The sequence below is a fragment of the Schistocerca nitens genome, chromosome 7 (assembly GCF_023898315.1).
Source record: "Schistocerca nitens isolate TAMUIC-IGC-003100 chromosome 7, iqSchNite1.1, whole genome shotgun sequence".
NCBI classification, from domain to species: domain Eukaryota; kingdom Metazoa; phylum Arthropoda; class Insecta; order Orthoptera; family Acrididae; genus Schistocerca; species Schistocerca nitens.
In genome coordinates this window covers 61,882,767-61,904,527 of record NC_064620.1, presented here as the reverse complement: position 1 = coordinate 61,904,527, position 21,761 = coordinate 61,882,767, and positions in this window count along the sequence as shown.

Sequence of the window (21,761 nt, the reverse complement as noted above, 5' to 3'; positions counted from 1 at the left end):
GGCAGACTCTGCAAGAGAGGCGCTCTGCATCGCAGTGTAGCTTGCTCGCCAGGTTTCGAGAGGGTGCGTTTCTGGATGAGGTATCGAATATATTGCTTCCCCCTACTAATACCTCCCGAAGAGATCACGAATGTAAAATTAGAGAGATTAGAGCGCGCACGGAGGCTTTCAGACAGTCGTTCTTCCCGCGAACCATACGCGACTGGAACAGGAAAGGGAGGTAATGACAGTGGCACGTAAAGTGCCCTCCGCCACACACCGTTGGGTGGCTTGCGGAGTATAAATGTAGATGTAGATGTAGATGTAGGAATCTCTATTGCTCACAACACATCTATCAAAGTGAAGTATTGTAATTGTCTTGTTGTAATAAAACTCATTAATGCGAGTTGTTCGATTGTTTGTCTAGCGAACCGAGCATGCAGGATTCCCAGACACAACAGAAGTCGCCTGCAGGAATACTGAGCCATGCTGCCACTATAGCCGTCCATAATTGCGAAACTGCTGCCGGTGCAGTATTCTGTGTACGAACTGGCCTCTCCATTATGTCCCACAAACGTTCGATGGGATTCACATTGGGCGATGTGACTGGCCAAATCGTTCGCTCTAACTGTGTAAGTAGGCTGTTTATGTTTTCTTATTGGCAATGTTATGTAGCGCTCTGTATGAAAATCACTGGCTGTGCTGTGTGCAGTCTGTGGCTGCTTTGCATTGTTGTAATACTCGCCATTGTAGTGTTAGGCAGCTGGCTGTGAACAGCGCGTAGGGCTCCGGAACGCCCTATACTTGCAATGTTAAAATAACGCTTATAAATTACATCTTTCCTCACAAAGTATTTGAGGTAGGAAGTTGAACTTTTTACAGATTATTTATTGGAATATGGGCTACAACTTAACACAGGGATTTTACAAAATTTTAGTTCAGTTATTAAAGATGCTTTTTTTTTCAATTGTAATGAAAATTCACAACATTTTTTTGCAATTTTTTATTTATATATTCAAAAATATACAGTTTTTTGGAAAAAGGTTGTGTTAAATTATGCAGAAGGTACTGTGTAACATTTACTGAAAGTTTGAAACAAATATGTTTGGAAGATACTTAGAAAACATGTAATTAGTATGAGAAAATAAAAGTTTTGGGAATCGAGCGACAAAGATTGGATTAACTTTTTAGTGCATTCCAGGTCCATAGGATGGATTATCTTCATCCTCTGCAAACTCCTCCTCCAGCTTCCTCTTGTTCCTCCTCCTGTTTACTCTTGCTTGTATTTCTAGACTCTTTACAGTCCTGTCTGCAGCCCGAAGGCGTTCCTTGTCTAAAGCAAGCATCGCTCGTACCATGTTACAACCTATCTTCATTCCCATATTTCTAAATACCTTGCACCTTACAATGTTGCCATCAGTGGAAGTCGCAACAGCATCATACACACCAAAGTGAAGTGTTTCTATTCCAACAAATACAGTCTTGGGGATTCTCGACCATATAACACTATTTACACTTTCATTGGGGTTTTGAGTTTTTCCGTGAATACACTTTTTCAACAGTTCAGGTGCTGCTAAGTCTCTGAAAACAAGGTTAGCCACAACACATACTTTATCTCACATCACTAAAATGTACCTGATGAACACGGACGTTAATAATAACACCATTTGACAGCAGTTTAACAGCGCCACAGTGGGTCACGCCCATGTAGAACACATTTCAAAAAAAATTTAAAAATAGTTGTAGTCTTCGGAATTGAATAAATTATATATCTATTAAAAGGTAATAGTCTGCAGATTCAGAAAACGCAAAAAAGTAAAAATTGAACTTTTCATGATTTTGAGCCTTTCCGGAGCCCCTTCATACCTTTGAACACTAGTAAGGTAAATACATTGTTTGTTCTCTATCAAAATCTTGCATTTGCTAAGTAAGCCTATCAGTAGTTAGTGCCTTCAGTAGTTTGAATCTTTTATTTAGCTGGCAGTAGTGGCGCTCGCTGTATTGCAGTAGCTTGAGTAACGAAGATTTTTGTGAGGTAAGTGATTTGTGAAAGGTATAGGTTAATGTTAGTCAGGGCCATTCTTTTGTAGGGATTTTTGAAAGTCAGATTGCGTTGCGCTAAAAATATTGTGTGTCAGGTTAAGCATAGTCGTGTATAAATGTTCTAAGGGGACGTTTCAACTGTACAGAATCTTCTTCAAACCAGTCGCGACATGGTGCAGTGTTACCCAAAAAAAAATCCATCGTTGAATGGCTACAAATGGTCTCCAAGTTGGCAAACATTACCATGTCCAGTCGTTGATCGGTTCAGTTGGATGAGAGGACCCAGGTCACTACATGTAAACACAGCCCATACCATTATGGAGCCAAAACGAGGTTATACAGTACGTTGCTCATTACCTGGGTCCATGACCTTGTGCGTTCTGGGCCACGCTCGAACCATACCATTAGCTCTTACCAACTGTGAAATCGGGACTGATCTGACCAGGTCACAGTTTTCCAGTCGTCTAGGGTCCAACCGATATGGACACGAGCCCAGGAGAGGTACTGCAGGCGATATCTACATCTACATCCATACTCCGCAAGCCACCTGACGGTGTGTGGCGGAGGGTACTTTGAGTACCTCTATCGGTTCTCCCTTCTATTCCAGTCTCGTATTGTTCGTGGAAAGAAAGATTGCCGGTATGCCTCTGTGTGGGCTCTAATCTCTCTGATTTTATCCTCATGGTCTCTTCGCGAGATGTACGTAGGAGGGAGCAATATACTGCTTGACTCCTCGGTGAAGGTATGTTCTCAAAACTTCAACAAGCCCGCACCGAGCTACTGAGCGTCTCTCCTGCAAAGTCTTCCACTTGAGTTTATCTATCATCTCCGTAACGCTTTCGCGATTACTAAATGATGCCGTAACGAAGCGCGCTGCTCTCCGTTGGATCTTCTCTATCTCTTCTGTCAACCCTATCTGGTACGGAACCCACACCGGTGAGTAGTATTCAAGGAGTGGGCGAACAAGTGTACTGTAACCTACTTCCTTTGTTTTCGGATTGCATTTCCTTAGGATTCTTCCAATGAATCTCAGTCTCGCATCTGCTTTACCGACGATTAATTTTATATGGTCATTCCATTTTAAATCACTCCTAATGCCTACTCCCAGATAATTTATGGAATTAACTGCTTCCAGTTGCTGACCTGCTATACTGTAGCTAAATGATAAAGGATCTTTCTTTCTATGTATTCGCAGCACATCACATTTGTCAACATTGAGATTCAATTTCCATTCCCTGCACCATGCGTCAATTCGTTGCAGATCCTCCTGCATTTCAGTACAATTTTCCATTGTTACAACCTCTCGATATACCACAGCATCATTCGCAAAGAGCCTCAGTGAACTTCCGATGTTATCCACAAGGTCATTTATGTATATTGTGAATAGCAACGGTCCTACGACACTCCCCTGCGGCACACCTGAAATCACTCTTACTTCGGAAGACTTCTCTCTATTGAGTATGACATGCTGCGTCCTGTTATCTAGGAACCCTTCAATCCAATCACTCATGTGTATATGTGATATCGTGCTGTTAGCAAAGCCACTCGCGTCGGTCATCTGCTGCCATAGCCCATGAACGTCAAATTTCACCGCATTGTCCTAATTGATATGTTCGTCGTACGTCCCAAATTGATTTCTGCAGTTATTTCACGCAGTGTTGATTGTCTGTTACCACTGACAAGTTGCTCTCGTCGGCCACTGCGCAGTCCGTGGTGAGAGGTAATACTTGATATTTGGTATTCTCGGGACACTCTTGACACTGTGGATCTCGGAATATTGAATTGCTTAACTATTTGCCAAATGGAATATCCAATGCATCTAGTTCCAAATACTATTCTGTGTTCAGAGTCTGTTAATTGCAGTCGTGCGGCGATTATGACGTCGAAAAGCTTTTCACATGAATCACCTGAGTAAAAATAACGGATCCGCCAAGGCACTGCCCTTTTATACCTTGTGTACGAGATACTACCTCCATCTGTATATGTGTATATTGCTAGCCGATGACTATTGTCACCTCAGTGACCTATGTCCTATGTGACGAGTGGCCTATGTGGTTTGGTCACATTTAGTAACGTTTATTGTATATAAAGACAAGTACAGTTACATAAATGGCCGCCATGTAACCTCATCTTCGCAGAGGAAATGTACGTAATTGACTGAGGTTTCTTATAACGAGTAATGAGAAGAAATTTTATACACCCAAGATCGAATTCAAAACTGTTTTTATTGACCGGTTTCGACGGGTAAGAATGGCATCTTCATACCTTTAAAGATCTTAGAAATCTGTAAATGACAGTCTTACCTTTCGAAATCGGCCAATAAAAACAGTTTTGAACTCGATCTTCGGTATATAAAATTTATTTAAAATGTGTCTACTTGTAAAAGTGCTGATATGTCCTACATTACTGCAGATTGCTGCAAGTATGATTTCCAGAAGAGGCGAGCAATTAATTTAACAAACCAGTGGCGACAGCTCTGTGATACGGTCCCTTTTCTCTGTGGCATACTCAGAGAAAAATTGCCCACACCGATCTCTCAGCTTGATTATGGTAGCATGGTAGTAAATTGTCTACCTGTAAGCTAGACGCTAGGAAGATGATTTGGCGTACGAAGAGACTACAGCGAATCGACGATGAATGGGAAAGTGTGACGTCGGTGGCATTTGTTACGTTATATACAAAAAAATACATATATATTTTATATATTTTTATTTTTAATTTGTCAGCACGAATTTTTCTTTTGTTAGTGCATGATTCTTTCTCTCAGGGATATTGTCTTTTCTTATCAAGAATGGCTCTGAGCACTATGGGACTCAACTGCTGTGGTCATCAGTCCCCTAGAACTTAGAACTACTTAAACCTAACTAACCTAAGGACATCACACACATCCATGCCCGAGGCAGGATTCGAACCTGCGACCGTAGCAGTCGCACGGTTCCTGACTGCGCGCCTAGAACCGCCTGACCACCGCGGGCGGCTCTTTTCTTATCACTTTTACATACGTGCATAAGTAAATATGAAACAGGTTCTCGAAGGGCCTCTGTTATTCATGTACCAACTTTAGATTTTGAACGTGGTGACTAAAATATAGTTGCCGTTAACTGAATTGAATGTAATTTTGTTAATTTCTATTTATTGATTGCAAAGCAAGGCTCGAGAGAATTTCGATCGTTGCTGTGGAGCGGCCAAGATAAAAATTACTGAACTCATGGAATCCGTATAATTTAAACAATGAACTTTAACGTAAATTAATTATCTGTTGCAATTTAAAAAGGTTCTTACAACGAAATCTCTCGCATTTACAGTTACTGTTAACACTGAAAAACAAATTAATACTTCGGCGCGTAATGGCCGACCAGAAGCTGTATCGGAAGATGAGCTTCTCGCAGCGCAAATTACTGAAAAAATGCTTATTAAAAATAATTAGCCACTGCGAGCATTTGAGGTGACGACTATTACAAGGAAATTCATTTTTTGATAACAATAATAAGTGTATTATTGAATAATACAGAATAACTTGCATAAAATATGTGTAGCCGCTCAGTGGTTGCCTTCCGTATAGCGAAACAAAACAGCGTGTGTACCATAAAACGACCTTCCTCCTCGGCCGTACAATCGCGTCTCTTTCGGTCCTGTTTTTATTTTTATAGACATTAAATAAAGATGCTACTCTTAAATTATTGCTACATAACAGTTGTTTCAAGAACATTAACTATATGTTTTACACTAATTATATTCATAAAATACTTTAGCTGCGGTTTACAACTGATAAAAATGTCAATATTTATGTGACGTACCGTCACAAGAGGAAGAATCGTAGGTCAAGCTTCCTGTCGGATTAAAATTATGTGATCGGCTGGAGCTCGTCAGTCAATGCCCACGTCCCTCATATAGTTGCTATGCCAGAAAGGTTCATTACAGGGTGCATTATGTTTCAGAGTGTACATTTTACACCGAAGATTTTCGATTTACACTGCCTACCGGCTCAGTCCGCCCACGTATCGGACTACATCAGCCGCAGTAAGTAATCGTTTTCCCTCTAAACATATCCAGCAGCCGAGGGGCGATACTTCTGCGCTCCTCGTGGTCCCCGTACAGTAGCCTATTTCTGCAACCTGCTAGCCCCTTACTGAGTCAGTCGCAGTTGTCTGAATGCAGCCCGTGACACGCATGGTAGTTGCTCTGAATGTTAAATCAAAAGACGGCCACAGATATGTGACTCAGCTGTGTCATTGGACTCTAACATTCCGACTTGTGAGACACGTAAAGTAGTAAGCTATCACTGCTCGACTTTAGGGAATCGTAGGACGACATTAGTAACCATAGTCTATGACAGACGCAAATGTGCAAATATGCCTCTTGAATGAAGTGACATGTACTAAAACGACGGAGAAAAGAATGTCCACCGCTGCTAAAACGTTAAAAATGTTTTCCTTGGATTATGTGGTAAGTTTACACTGTTCATTTTCCACTATTTTGCAGAATTTTCCGCGTTCGACTTACGAAATTCATAATCTAACATTAAACCTTTTCGTGACACGAATAGGCATTTCATCTCATTCAAGAGAAGAAATAAAACATGTATTAAGACAAATTACCCCTGACGATGGACCCACAGGGTCCGAAATGCATCGTGTAGTTAGTAAAATACGAAAAAGTTGAGACTGAAGGCGTTGTTTAATTCATACCTCCAATAATGACATACATGCAGTTACTAGATAACTCATTTGTTATAGTTATGAAACAAACATGTATCACACTCCATTGAAGATGCTTCATAAATAAAAGAAGCAAAACGCGTATTGCAAAAAATAAACTGCCTTTCTTTTCCTTACAGAGACGAGATACTCCCCCATGAATTTTGAAGCAGCTAAGGAACGACGCAAAGCGGAAAAAATGACCAAAACGATTTTTAAAGCGGAATTTTAGGTCCCCTTTCGATAGAGCGATCCCAGATTACTCTAATGCGAAATTCGTTTATCGACAGGTATTAACAGAGACAGTAATACAGGAAGAATAACCAATACTCCGCCAGCACCATCATGGCTGGATCTGCCGCTTGACTGCTAGTGCCTTGCAGCAGTGAGGCTCATTCGCTACTGGAGTACTGGCTATTCATCCTGCTTTACTGTCTCCTTTAATACATATTGTTGAAACTACTGACTTGGGAGCGCTCTTTACAGGGTGGACCCTTGATAGTGACCGGGCCAAATATCTCACGAAATAAGCGTCAAACAAAAAAACTACAAAGAACGAAACTCGTCTAGCTTGAAGGGGGAAACCAGATGGCGCTATGGTTGGCCCGCTAGATGGCGCTGCCATAGGTCAAACGGATACCACTGCGTTTTATTAAATACGAACCCCCAATTATTATTACATATTCATGTAGTACGTAAAGAAATATGAATGATTTAGTTGGATCACTTTTTTCGCTTTGTGATAGATGGCGCTGTAATAGTCACAAACGTGTAAGTACGGGTTATCACGTAACATTCCGCCAGTGCGGACGGTATTTGCTTCGTGATACATTACCCGTGTTAAAATGGACCGTTTACCAATTGTGGAAAAGGAAAGGTCAATATCGTGTTGATGTATGGCTATTGTGATCAAAATGCCCAACGGGCGTGTGCTATTTATGCTGCTCAGTATCCTGGACGACATCATGCAAGTGCCCCGACCGTTCGCCGGATAGTTACGTTATTTAAGGAAACGGTGTCGCAGAGTGATGTACTTCTCGCAAGTGAGAGACTGTTTGTTTACTCTTAGGACAATGTATCTTTGACTTGTTATATTGTACAATGTATCTTTGACTTGTTATATTGTATGTTCTGTGACTATGGAATAAAGGGTTGTTAGACTGCAAATCGCTGCTCTACTGTGATTCAAGACACAAGAGTTTTTGGTGCCGAAACCCGGGACACAGACTTTGCCCGAGACAATTCCACGATTGTCGTAGTGAACAGAATTCTGGACGCACGTCACGCGGCAATACTACGACGGGGTTTACTGCAGCGATTTGTTACACCACGCAACAAGCTCTTCGACGACAACCGCCATCATACACAGCTAAGTTCAACTGAATTATCACGCAACATGTTTTGTAGTGCCATTTGTAAAGGCAACTGATTACATTATTGCCGCTGTGTACTGCTATTGTAGCTGTTCGATTAGCGCTTTAACGAATTATCAGATCCTACGCTACGCCTGTAGATTGTTTTTGACTAGTGCTGCCATCTAGCGACCATCAATTGAACTACTTCGACTAGCGATCCAAAGATAACGCCTTACTAGGACCAGCTGATCGCTAGCCGACACTGCTTTAAACTTTCGAGTAATCTGACGGAATGGACGTGCCAGACCACAAACCAGAAGCGCAATTACACTCTCTAAAGAGAAAACGTACGAGAGAAAGAGCAAACATTACGCGACTCGTGGCGGAAGTTGCAAGGTTGCCCGACACATCGGAAATCGCGGATTATAAATATTACAATGACAGATTGGGAAGCGTTCTGGACCGCCTCGTTAAATTAGATGAAGATATTCACGAGTTGTTAGACGATGGCGAATACGAAGAAGATGTTCCTAAATGTGAAGATTATATAGACACCGCGAAACTCACAATTTCCCGATTGTCTCACGAAATAGAGAAACAGCTTGCGAAATCGGTAGCAGACATAAAGATTCCCGACAATCCGCCGGCACAATCTGTAACAATGAGTGTTCCCACAGCTTCAGTAAAACTTCCGCCGATCAAACTTGAGCCTTTTTCAGGCGATATTGAGACATGGGCGCGATTCTGGGAGCAGTTTGAGCAGTCGGTTGACAAAGATCCGACGGTAACTACAATCAATAAACACATTTTTCTTCGCGGCTATCTCTCGGGAGAACCAAAGCATTTAGTGGACGGTATTGCGGTGACGGCCGAGACGTACGCAGAAACGAAGAGGATTCTCCGAGCGCGTTATGGCAACAAGGATCGAATAATTCAAGCCCACTTAGATTATCTCGAAGCCATAAGACCAATTAAGCTGTCCACCCCAGAGGAACTTAATTCAACATTCATTGAATGCCAGCGACGTATTCAAGCTCTCCGGGCACTTGGGGAAGACGTGAACGGATACGGTCGAGTCCTCGCGCCGAAAATTTTACGCGCTTTTCCGGATGACATATGCCGCCGCTGGATAATTCACGCCAAGCGTACAGGAATATCCGAAGGGGACATTTTGCAACTGATGGAGTTTCTGAACGAGGAAGTCGACGGGGCGCTTACCACGCAGAAGATACGCGGTGAATTTTCAAGCACTTTTAGTAACCTTCCCACAGCGTCCACACTTCACGTACACGCGAAATCTAAAAGATCGACTCCGAAGGATACCAGCGTAAAGGAACCATTCTGCGTCTTTTGTGAATCCGACGGTCATTGGGCGCAAGACTGTAAGAAGATCGTACGCGTTAATGATCGAATAGAGAAATTGAAACTAGCAAACAGATGCTTTCTTTGTCTTCAACGTGGGCACAAAGTGTCAAATTGCAAAAAGAAAGAAAAGGCTCGGTGTGTTAACTGTAAAAGACTGCATCATAAGTCCATTTGTGAGGAACGAAAGGATATTAGGGGTCCTGCGGGTCAGACAAACGTTACTTCCGTTGGAAAGGTATCTGTCGCTCCCCACGGTTACACGTACCTTCAGACAGCCCAAGTATGCGTCTCAGGACCTACAGGATTGAGCAGGACAACGCGATGTCTACTGGACGCAGGCAGTCAGTCCAGCTTCATAGCAAAATCGCTGATTGATGATCTGAAACTGCAAACGGTAGACCGACAAGAACTAACCGTTTGTTCCTTTGAATCAAACCCTACACGCCCACGCCACCGCAGGCTTGTTCAGTTTAATATGAAGGGGCTTTGGCAGAATTCTTCAGTGCCACTTACTGCCTTCGAAAGTACTCACGTTATTTCTCACCAGCCTTCAGTTCCACACCATATAAAGAGTTTACCAGATGCCCGTAAGATTACGCTAGCAGATCCGAAAACCGATTCAACAGAAGATCTTCCCGTGGAGATTCTTGTAGGAGGCGATTTTTATTGGAAGATAGTGAAGCACAATTCGCCCATACGCATCTCTGAAACCTTAGTGTTAGTTCCTTCTCTGTTTGGCTGGATACTTAGTGGTAACAAGTCACAAGCCTGTGTGCATACAACCGTGGTAAATTTTGCTCAGACTGACCGATCTCCTCTGCACTCTGACAATGATTTCAGACGCTTTTGGGACTTGGAAACTATAGGGATTACTGCCGATCAGGATCTACCTGTGAACAACAAGGATACGAGACTTCTTGAAGAGTTTAGAGCATCTTTCTCTATAAAGGATCATCGAGCAGTCGTTACACTTCCCAGAATGCAACATAAAGTGCTTTCGAGTAACAGACCTATCGCGGAAAAACGATTCAAGCACCTCAGGGAAAGATTTCAACGTCAAGAGACATTTAAGCAAATGTATTTCGATCTTATGCTAGACTACATTACGAAGGGGCAAGTAGAGGTCGCTCCCACCCCACTCTCAGGAAAGGAGCTATTTTATCTCCCTCATCATGCAGTGAGGAAGGAGAAATACGGAACCACTAAGTGGAGAATAGTCTTTGACGCCTCATCTCACGAAAACAATGCACCTTCTCTGAATGAGGTATTAGAAGTAGGACCGAACCTATTACCAGAGATTCTGGAAATTTTACTGCGTTTCAGATTATATTCTACGGCTATCGTCGCAGACATCACACAAGCTTTCCTTCAATTAACCTTGAACGAAAAGGACAAAGACTTGACCAGATTCTTCTGGTTCAAAATTAGCCAGGATCAAACAGGAAATCTTCAAACGACGGACGAACTAACAGAATACCGTTTTAACAGACTCCCATTCGGCCTGATCTGCAGCCCATTTTTACTTTCTGCAACACTAAGAGAACTTGCCGACAAGTGTATGACAGCATTTCCCACCGTAGCGCCACTTATAAACAAGACCGCATACATGGACGATTTTGTGATCTCAGTAGAAGGTGATAATTTGGTGATAACTATATACTATGAACTTGTAACCCTAATGAAATTGATCAGTCTCCCCTTATCAAAATGGGCTACCAACTGTGAACAACTCCACACTATCTGGAGGGCAGAAGGGCGAGAACTCCACACCCAGACTCAAGTTTTAGGTGTAGACTGGAACACCGCAGGTGACTACTTCTGTATCGACCCTAGCGAAATCATCAGAAGGTCGTCAGAAGAGCCAGCCACCAAACGACTCCTTTTACAATGTACGGCTAAATTCTATGACCCACTCGGACTGTTTTCCCCAGTTTCTCTTGTTGGGAAATTGCTATTCCAGGACACATGGTGCCGAGGAATTGGCTGGGATGAACTTATGCCCTGGGACTTAGGGGCACGATGGCGCACTTGGATATCTAGCTTACCTTCATTGTCACATATACGTGTCCCTAGATGGATAGCTACAGCTCATGGAAGAGACTCTCAGCTGCACGTATTCTGTGACGCCTCGGAAAAGGCATATGGAGCAGCTTTGTACATTCGTACTGTCTTAGATGATGACGTCGTAACCCATTTAGTCTGTAGCAAGAACAGACTTGCTCCTATTAAGAAGGTGACATTGCCTCGACTCGAACTTTTAGCAGCAGTAGTTGGGACCAGACTATTGTGTTACTTTTGCCGCGCAACAGACTTTAAAATTGCCCGTGCAATACTGTGGACGGATTCTACAATAACACTAAGTTGGATTCGCTGTGATCCTAACAAATGGAAGACCTTCGTTTGTAATCGTGTAACTGAGGTACAAACACACACGACTCCCACGCAATGGAAACACTGCCCAGGACCAGACAATCCTGCTGACCACCTCTCACGTGGACTCCTCGGCTACCAAATGAATTCTTTGGACATTTGGTGGCATGGGCCGCCTTGGCTTACACGCCCCCCTGAATGCTGGCCAAACAACGATACTCCAACGATGGTACGACTTCCTGCCGAAGAAAAGAGGAAGAAAACGCAGAGCCAAGTTTTGTCGATATCTACGCCAACCAGCCTTTTGAACTTACTTAAATTCAGCTCATACTGGAAGCTCATTCGTATCACAGCATGGACTCTCCGTTTCCTACACAACATTCGTCAGAAGAATAAATCTTCAGGAGAACTTACTGCCACCGAATTATCAGCTGCCAAAATGTATTGGATTCAAGTGGGCCAGAGAGATTCCTTCCCCAACGAATTACATGCACTTCAGAATAACTTACCACTGCCAAGAGAGTCAAAAATCGCACGATACAATCCTTTCCTAGAAGATGGACTGATACGTCTAGGAGGTCGACTGCAGTGCACTAGCCTAAATAGGGAACAAAAACATCCTGTACTCCTTGACGGTTCCCACCACTTCACACAATTGGTTATTCGAGAGACACACATCCGCCTTCATCACTTTGGTGTTCGTTCTGTACTATCCGAACTGCGAACCGAATTTTGGATCCTTAGAGCTCGTCAGGCCATCAAAAGAATCCTACACTCATGCCTCGCATGCAAGATCTTGAAGAATCCACGAGGGCAACAGATCGAAGCACCGCTGCCACCTGAACGAGTTTCACCTGCCAAACCATTTGCTGTAACCGGAATAGACTTTGCTGGCCCACTATTCATCAAAGTGGGGAAGGAAACGCACAAGTCATATATCACTCTTTTCACATGTGCTACCACACGAGCTGTACACCTCGAACTCTGTACAGACTTGTCAACGGACAAGTTTCTTATGGCACTTGAGCGATTCGCCGGAAGACGCGGACTACCCCACACGATATATACAGATAACGCGAAAACATTCCACGCCACGAATATGGAACTAGCCCAACTTTGGAAGGCATTAACCACCACAAAATCTTATCAATTCCTCGCCCACCACGGTATTACTTGGAAATTCATTGTCTCCCGGGCGGCTTGGTGGGGAGGATGGTGGGAAAGAATGGTGGGCACTATAAAGCGTTGCCTACGGAAGGTACTGGGACTCGCAAAGCTCACTGAGGAACAACTGAACACCACCTTGATCAGTATTGAAGCCGCGGTGAACTCCAGGCCCATCACACCAGGAGATGATTGTGATGCACTCACACCATCCCATTTTCTGACGGGAGAAAAACTTACGACTATTCCGACGGGACCAGAGCCTTCAGCGAGCACGAATTTAACAAAGGAATTCCGACTGAGACAGCAACTCTGTGACAGTTTTTGGAACCGTTGGGTTAAAGAATACCTATTGGAGCTCCGGAACTACCATGAAGTTAAACGCCCATCGGGACGAGTCATCCCCTTTCGCCCTGGCGACATCGTGCTGATCCAAGAGGACCTTCGTCCGCGACATATGTGGAAGAAGGCCAGGATAGAAAAGGTACTACCAGGAAGAGACGGCAGGGTAAGGACGATAATACTCCGAACACCAGAAGGTCACATCATAAGTCGTCCTGTGCAGCTGGCCGTACCTTTGGAGGTCGACCAGGGTGGGGAGGATGTCGCAGAGTGATGTACTTCTCGCAAGTGAGAGACTGTTTGTTTACTCTTAGGACAATGTATCTTTGACTTGTTATATTGTACAATGTATCTTTGACTTGTTATATTGTATGTTCTGTGACTATGGAATAAAGGGTTGTTAGACTGCAAATCGCTGCTCTACTGTGATTCACGACAAACGGGAAGCGTTCAGCCACATGTGAAACGTCAACCACGACCTGCAACAAATGATGATGCCCAAGTAGGTGTTTTAGCTGCTGTCGCGGCTAATCCGCACATCAGTAGCAGACAAATTGCGCGAGAATGGGGAATCAGAAAAACGTCGGTGTTGAGTATGTTACACAACATCGATTGCAACCGTACTATATTTCTATGCACCAGGAATTGCATGGTGACGACTTTGAACTCGTGTACAGTTCTGCCACTCGGCACAAGAGAAATTACGGGACGATGACAGATTCTTTCTACGCGTTCTATTTAGCGACGAAGCGTCATTCACTAAAAGCGGTAACGTAAACCGGCATAATATGCACTACTGGGCAACGGAAAATCCACGATGGCTGAGACAAGTGGAACATCAGCGACCTTGGCGGGTTAATGTATGGTGCGGCATTATGGGAGGAAGGATAATTGGCCCCCATTTTATCGATGGCAATCTAAATGGTGCATGGTATGCTGATTTCCTATGTAATGTTCTACCGATGTTACTACAAGATGTTTCACTGCATCACAGAATAGCGATGTACTTCCAACATGATGGATGTCCGGCACATAGCTCGCGTGCGGTTGAAGCGGTATTGAATAGCATATTTCATGACAGGTGGACTGGTCGTCGAAGCACCATACCGTGGCCCGCACGTTCACCGGATCTGACGTCCCCGGATTTCTGTCTGTGTGGAAAGTCGAAGGATATTTCCTATCGTGATCCACCGACAACGCCTGACAACATGCTTCAGCGCACTGTCAATGCATGTGCGAACGTTACGGAAGGCGAACTACTCGCTGTTGAGAGGAATGTCGTTACAGCTATTGCCAAATGCATTGAGGTTGACGGACATGATTTTGAGCATTTATTGCATTAATGTGGTATTTACAGGTAATCAATCTGTAACAGCATGCGTTCTCAGAAATGATAAGATCACAAAGGTACATGTTTCACATGGGAACAACCGAAATAAAATGTTCAAACGTACCTCTTACAAACTATTCGTCTACAATTGTGAGCCATTTGTTTGTGACTATTACAGCGCCATCTAAAACAAAGCGAAAAAAGTGGTCCAACTAAAACATTCATATTTCTTTACGTACTACACGAATATGTAATAAAAAATGGGGGTTCCTATTTAAAAGAACACAGTTGATATCCGTTTGACGTATGGCAGCGCCATCTAGCGGGCCAAGCATAGCGCCATCTGGTTTCCCCCTTCAAGCTAGACAAGTTTCATTCTTTGTAGTTTTTTCGTTTGACCCTTATTTCGTAAGATATTTGGACCACACTCTACATAGGACATGTAAAACTTCGTTTTAAAAATTAATTTGTTCGTAACTGGAAACAAACCGACGCTTTCCGTCGACACTGGCCTCGCATGAAAGACGTGGTGAGCTGACTGTAGCTACACACTCGAGAAAAGAAACTACAGAAACACCAGAGAAAATGCGCCTGACGATTCTCAGGGGGCTTTGGCTCGGGAGTGTCGTCTTTGTGCTGCCACTTTCGTTCAGTGTTCTACAGTGAGTGTTCTCCAGTGCGTGTTTTACAGTGAGTGCTCCGTGTTGTGTTTTTTGGGACTTGTTGCGAACGGCCATCATACTGTCGCTGGGTGTGCCTTTTATCCCTTGCGAACAGAAACCAGACTGTCGCCATGTTTTTTAATTGTGTGTCTACTATGTTACTTGTCTGATTCCTGTGTATTTTATCTACATTGCCAACCCCTTTTGCTTTCTGTTTTAACTTTCCGAAATTTTACGCCATTTTACACTTTAAATCACCATTTTATCGCCTGTTTTTCCTTGTTTCTTTCTTCTTCCTTTATTTAAAAAAAGTCTGTAGGCTGTAGAGCAGCGTAGTAAGCTGCTGCCATCCCGCCCCCTTCGGGGGGAATTGAAAATCAATAAAGAAAAAAAAAGAAAAAAAAACTCAGGGGGCACCCTGTATGTCTCAAGCGGCACGTGAAATGCAACGTTGTGTTGAGCTGTCGTCCTACACCTGCAGGGAAAGACACGCGCCGCTGCAGGCAGGGACGCTGTGCGTCGAGAAAGCGGCTCCCGCGTGTCATCCGGAGTGGTCGAACCAGGAAGAGAGTCGTCCAGTTTCCGCGCAGATGGCGGAAAGACGGATTGCAGTGCACGGAGGAGGCGACTCTGGCATTATCGCGAGTGGAAAGCGTTGTAAGGGGCGCGGTAGCCAGAGCGGAGCACGCCCGCGGCTCGTGGGATGGCGCGTAATGACAGCCGCGCTGGCACTGGAGCAGAAGAGACGCCGACGCGGACGGCGTGCGGGCAGCCAGAGGGGCGCTGACCGCCGACCGCCGACCACCGACCACCGACCGCGCCACATCCGCCGGCGCCGCTTTGAGGCGCCCCCAGCCTGCTAGCGGGCAGCGCTCCACAGGGCTCCGTACTCAGCCCCTTAATGTAGTCAGGGTCACGAAGACGTGCAGTATGTAAGTCGTCACTTTGCACACTACTGGCCATTAAAATTGCTACACCAAGAAGAAATTCAGATGATAAACGGGTATTCACTGGACCAATATATTGTACTAGAACTGACATGTGATTACACTTCCACGCAGTTTGGGTGCACAGATCCTGAGAAATCAGTACCCAGAACAACCACCTCTGGCCATAATAACGGCCTTGATACGCCTGGGCATTGAGTCAAACAGAGCTTGGATGGCGTGTACAGGTACAGCGGCCCATGCAGCTTCAACACGATACCACAGGTCATCAAGAGTAGTGACTGGCGTACTGTGACGAGCCAGTTGCTCGGCCACCATGGAACAGAAGTTTTCAGTTGGTGACAGCTCTCTAGAATGTGCTGGCCAGAGCAGCAGTCGAACATTTTCTGTATCCAGAAAGGCACTTACAGGACCAGCAACATGCGGTCGTGCATTATCCTGCTGAAATGTAGGGTTTCGCAGGGATCGAATGAAGGGTAGAGCCACGGGTCGTAACACATCTGAAATGTAACGTCCACTGTTCAAAGCGCCGTCAATGCGAACAAGAGGTGACCGAAATGTGTAACCCCATATCATCACGCCGGGTGATAGCTCAGTATGGCGATGACGAGAACACGCTTCCAATGTGCGTTCACCGCGATGTCGCCAAACACGGATGCAACCATCATGATGCTGTAAACAGAACCTGGGTTCATCCGAAAAAATGACGTTTTGCCATTCTTACACCCAGGTTCGTCGTTGATTACACCATCACAGGCGTTCCTGTCTGTGATGCAATGTCAAGGATAACCGCAGTCATGGTCTCCGAGCTGATAGTCCATGCTGCTGCAAACGTCGTCGAACTGTTCGTGCAGATGGTTTTTGTCTTGCAAACGTCCCCACCTGTTGACTTAGGGATCGAGACGTGGCTGCACGATCCGTTACACCCACGCGGATAAGATGCCTGTCATCTCTATTACCCTCCTGAACCCACCGTTTCCATATTCTGCTAACAGTCATTCGATCCTCAGCAACGCGGTACGATAAAACCGCAATCGCAATAGACTACAATCCGACCTTTATCAAAGTCGGAAACCTGATGGTATGCTTTTCTCCTCCTTACGCGAGGCATCACAACAACGTTTAACGCCGGTCAACTGCTGTTTGTGTATGAGAAATCGGCTGGAAATGTTCCTCATGTCGCCGGCCGAAGTGGCCGTGCGATTAAAGGCGCTGCAGTCTGGAACCGCAAGACCGCTACGAACGCAGGATCGAATCCTGCCTCGGGCATGGATGTTTGTGATGTCCTTAGGTTAGTTAGGTTTAACTAGTTCTAAGTTCTAGGGGACTAATGACCTCAGCAGTTGAGTCCCATAGTGCTCAGAGCCATTTTTTTTCGTTCCTCATGTCAGCACGTTGTAGGTGTCGCCACCGGCGCCAACCTTGTGTGAATGCTCTGAAAAGCTAATCATTTGCATATCACAGCATCTTCTTCCTGTCGGTTAAATTTCGCGTCTGTAGCACGTCATCTTCGTAGTGTAGCAATTTTAATGGCCAGTATTGTACTTCGATACTACGAGCGCATGTTCAGGTGCTGAACCACACTATTTTGCCACTGTGTCCACATCCTAACACTATTACACATTTTTTCTGAAGAGTTTGGGAGGCATCTTTGATTGATAAGATGTGCAACTCAGGGAATCTGTGTATTTATAGACGAATCTGCGGCAGTCGTAGCACATTCTGACCGATAACAGACATGGGGGCCACCTCACTTCGTGTCTCACGCAAACAGACGTACTGAGGAAGTTGCTGTCCGTCAAAGGTTAGAATACATGCTTCCGATTTTTTTTCAGGCCTAGCATTGTTGCGGAATATTGCTTTAGGGGGTCTCCGCGCACCGACTATTATCGGAGAAATTACTTCTGTTAAAAGTTCCTCTACTGAAATATCAGTGCCAGCTCTGCGGATGACGGGAGGACATCGATTCAAACTTCCGTCCGGCCATCCAGCATTAGGTTTTCCGTGATTTCCATAAAATGGAGGGAGATTCCTTTGAAAAGGGCACGGCCTATTTCCTTCCCCATCCTTTCGTAATGTGAACTTGTGCCTTGTCTTTAATGACCGTACTGTCGACGGGACCTTAACCTCTAGTCTTCCTTCTTTCCTTCCTTCTGTGATTGACCAAATGACTCAGAATGTAGACTTCTCTTTCCTTTATAACACTTGAATATACTAGCTGGTATCGTTGTACTGATCTCAATTTAATGTCTCTTTCTTACTGTCCGTCTTGTGTTGACAACATGGCAACCTAATTCATGTATTTCTTGGGGTAACAATGCTACATCTGTCATATGGTGGATGTTGCCACTCTCTTCCTTCTAAGAGCACAAAGTATAGTTTCTATCCGTCATTTTATAGAAGATAGTCTCTAGGTATTGTGTCTGATCGAAGTCTGATTCTGTACTGTTGATTTTGTGTCCTAGTTCCGCTATTGTCTTTCTGTACGCTGTGTTTAGTCAGTGCCATTTCCAACGGCAAGCGTTTAGCTGTAATGTCACCTACTTCTTTATCATTGTGTCTTTTCTTACCCTTGGAGGCTTCACAACTCTGAAGGCAGATTGGGTTTAACGTCCCGTCGAAATCGAGGTCATTAGAGACGGAGCACAAGGATTGTGTTAAGGATGGGGAAGGAAATCGGCAGTCTCCCTTTCAAAGGAACTATCCTGGCAATTGCCTGGACCGATTTAGGGAAATAACGGAAAACCTAAGTCTGGACGGCATGACGCGGGTTTGAACCGCCGTCCTCCCGAATGCGCGTCCAGTTTGCTAACCACTACGCCACCTCGCTCGGTTCAACACTCTGAGAATCATCGGTCATATCGACATCTACTGAGTCCCCGTACTACTTCTATGAAAAGCGACAACTCTTCTGCTACAGATTGTCACTATTTTACAGGTTCGTCTTCATCACACAAACTATTACACTTCAGTATTACCTGTTTCGGCTACTGCCATCTTCAGATATGTTACAAAAAAACACAGGGTGTCACCAACTAAGTTCTGTTGCTGACGCTAAATCTACAAAAGCCTGGTCTACATAAGAGAGATAAAATGTTTTTACATGATTAACCGCCATGTATATCAGCCATACATACCATAAAATATTCTGATGTAGTGTCTACGTCAAACTAAACATGTAGGTACATAGCAAGTGCTGGTGATCGTCAGAATGCGTCTGGTACTTACACAAAAAAAAAAAAAACCTGAGGCCGGCAGAGGACACTATAGCTAGGTTACATGATTAACCAGTATCGAAAATGTAATGGTTAAAATGGGGTATGAGTAGTAATTAATTAAAATTACTTCACATGGCAAAACGAGCATCTGACAATAAAATATGTACTGACATACTATTTGTGGAATTAATCCATCCTTAAAATCCACATAAAAAGTGGAAATACTAAAAATGTGAAGCTCCTAGCCTGCAAAGGAAAAGATACGAGTACAATTGTGTAAAAGCCTATATAAAAGTTTAAGAATAAAATCACATCTATAAAACGAAACCTTCCAGCATGACAAAACCATTACCGTAACCATAAGATTAAGATAATTAACGAAACAATGACTATTAATTAAAACATTAAAAATCAATAGTCTATAATACATCCGGAGTGGGAACTCAATGGTGGCGCGTCGTGGCTTCTCTGTATGAAGTGCTTGCTTTTCTGCGGCGGTTCTTGCGGAGGAAGACCCAGTCTCCCCGTCGCCAGGGTAGGAACTTCACATTTGTGGTTTTTGTACTTTTTATGTGGATTGTGAGAATGGATCTAATTCCACGTATAGTATGTCAGTACATGTTTTATTGTCAGACGATCGTTTTGCTGTGTGAAGTAATTTTAATTAATGACTACGCATACCTCATTTTAACTACACTCCTGGAAATTGAAATAAGAACACCGTGAATTCATTGTCCCAGGAAGGGGAAACTTTATTGACACATTCCTGGGGTCAGATACATCACATGATCACACTGACAGAACCACAGGCACATAGACACAGGCAACAGAGCATGCACAATGTCGGCACTAGTACAGTGTATATCCACCTTTCGCAGCAATGCAGGCTGCTATTCTCCCATGGAGACGATCGTAGAGATGCTGGATGTAGTCCTGTGGAACGGCTTGCCATGCCATTTCCACCTGGCGCCTCAGTTGGACCAGCGTTCGTGCTGGACGTGCAGACCGCGTGAGACGACGCTTCATCCAGTCCCAAACATGCTCAATGGGGGACAGATCCGGAGATCTTGCTGGCCAGGGTAGTTGACTTACACCTTCTAGAGCACGTTGGGTGGCACAGGATACATGCGGACGTGCATTGTCCTGTTGGAACAGCAAGTTCCCTTGCCGGTCTAGGAATGGTAGAACGATGGGTTCGATGACGGTTTGGATGTACCGTGCACTATTCAGTGTCCCCTCGACGATCACCAGTGGTGTACGGCCAGTGCAGGAGATCGCTCCCCACACCATGATGCCGGGTGTTGGCCCTGTGTGCCTCGGTCGTATGCAGTCCTGATTGTGGCGCTCACCTGCACGGCGCCAAACACGCATACGACCATCATTGGCACCAAGGCAGAAGCGACTCTCATCGCTGAAGACGACACGTCTCCAATCGTCCCTCCATTCACGTCTGTCGCGACACCACTGGAGGCGGGCTGCACGATGTTGGGGCGTGAGCGGAAGACGGCCTAACGGTGTGCGGGACCGTAGCCCAGCTTCATGGAGACGGTTGCGAATGGTCCTCGCCGATACCCCAGGAGCAACAGTGTCCCTAATTTGCTGGGAAGTGGCGGTGCGGTCCCCTACGGCACTGCGTAGGATCCTACGGTCTTGGCGTGCATCCGTGCGTCGCTGCGGTCCGGTCCCAGGTCGACGGGCACGTGCACCTTCCGCCGACCACTGGCGACAACATCGATGTACTGTGGAGACCTCACGCCCCACGTGTTGAGCAATTCGGCGGTACGTCCACCCGGCCTCCCGCATGCCCACTATAAGCCCTCGCTCAAAGTCCGTCAACTGCACATACGGTTCACGTCCACGCTGTCGCGGCATGCTACCAGTGTTAAAGACTGCGATGGAGCTCCGTATGCCACGGCAAACTGGCTGACACTGACGGCGGCGGTGCACAAATGCTGCGCAGCTAGCGCCATTCGACGGCCAACACCGCGGTTCCTGGTGTGTCCGCTGTGCCGTGCGTGTGATCATTGCTTGTACAGCCCTCTCGCAGTGTCCGGAGCAAGTATGGTGGGTCTGACACACCGGTGTCAATGTGTTCTTTTTTCCATTTCCAGGAGTGTATTACATTTTCGATACTGGTTAATCATGTACCCTAGCTATAGTCCCTCTGCTGGCTTTAGTTTTTTTATGTAAATACCAGACGCATACTCAACATCACCAGCAGGCCGGCCGGGGTTGCCGAGCGGTTCTAGGTGCTACAGTCTGGAACTGCGCGACCGCTACGGTCGCAGT